We start from the raw sequence: 1,049 nt of genomic DNA, 5'->3' as shown, positions 1-1,049 counted from the left end.
TTTTCAGTGTTAGCTGTTTTGGACAGGTGTTTTCAGTGTTAGCTGTTTTGGACAGGTGTTTTCGACGTTAGCTGTTTGGGACAGAAGTTTTTGGCATTAGCTGTTAAGGACAGGTGTTTTCAACTTCAGCTGTTTGGGAAAGATGTTTTTGGCATTAGCTGTTAAGGACAGGTGTTTTCAACATTAGCTGTTTGGGACAGATGTTTTTGGCATTAGCTGTTAAGGACAGGTGTTTTCAACGTTAGCTGTTTGGGACAGGTGCTTTTGCCATTAGCTGTTTGGGACAGGTGTTTTCGACGTTAGCTGTTTTGGACAGGTGTTTTCCGTGTTACCTGTTTGGGACAGATGTTTTTGGCATTAGCTGTTAAGGACAGGTGTGTTCAGCGTTAGCTGTTTTGGACAGGTGTTTTCAGCGTTAGCTGTTTTGGACAGGTGTTTTCGACGTTAGCTGTTTGGGACAGATGTTTTTGGCATTAGCTGTTAAGGACAGGTGTTTTCAGCGTCAGCTGTTTTGGACAGGTGTTTTCGGTGTTAGCTGTTCTGGATAGGTGTTTTCAGCGTTAGCTGTTTTGGACAGGTGTTTTCCGTGTTACCTGTTTGGGACAGATGTTTTTGGCATTAGCTCTTAAGGACTGGTGTTTTCAGCGTTAGCTGTTTTGGACAGGTGTTTTCAGCGTTAGCTGTTTTGGACAGGGGTTTTCGGTGTTAGCTGTTCTGGACAGGTGTTTTCAGCATTAGCTGTTTTGGACAGGTGTTATCAGTGTTAGCTGTTTGGGACAGATGTTTTCAGTGTCAGCTGTTCTGGACAGGTGTTTTCAGCATTAGCTGTTTTGGACAGTTATTTTCAGTGTCAGCTGTTCTGGACAGGTGTTTTCGACGTTAGCTGTTTGGGACAGATGTTTTTGGCATTAGCTGTTAAGGACAGGTGTTTTCAACGTTAGCTGTTTGGGAAAGATGTTTTTGCCATTAGCTGTTAAGGACTGGTGTTTTCAACGTTAGCTGGTTGGGACAGATGTTTTTGGCATTAGCTGTTCTGGACAGGTGTTTTC

At 43.4% G+C, this 1,049-nt stretch overlaps 1 long non-coding RNA gene across 1 annotated transcript in view; it reads left to right on the top strand.

Moving 5' to 3' along the window:
* The first annotated feature begins 12 nt into the window (after positions 1 to 12).
* The window catches only part of LOC126387347 (uncharacterized), a 1,961-nt gene continuing 924 nt past the window's right edge, over positions 13 to 1,049 (top strand). Inside the window, exons 1-2 of the long non-coding RNA XR_007569637.1 lie at positions 13 to 258; positions 897 to 1,041. This is a non-coding gene — a long non-coding RNA (uncharacterized LOC126387347). The remainder of the gene's footprint in view (positions 259 to 896; positions 1,042 to 1,049) is intronic.

The sequence above is a fragment of the Epinephelus moara genome, unplaced genomic scaffold, assembly GCF_006386435.1.
Source record: "Epinephelus moara isolate mb unplaced genomic scaffold, YSFRI_EMoa_1.0 scaffold3794, whole genome shotgun sequence".
Classification (NCBI taxonomy): domain Eukaryota; kingdom Metazoa; phylum Chordata; class Actinopteri; order Perciformes; family Serranidae; genus Epinephelus; species Epinephelus moara.
The sequence above is the reverse complement of the archived record's forward strand: the minus strand, read 5'-3'. Positions and strand labels throughout refer to the sequence as shown.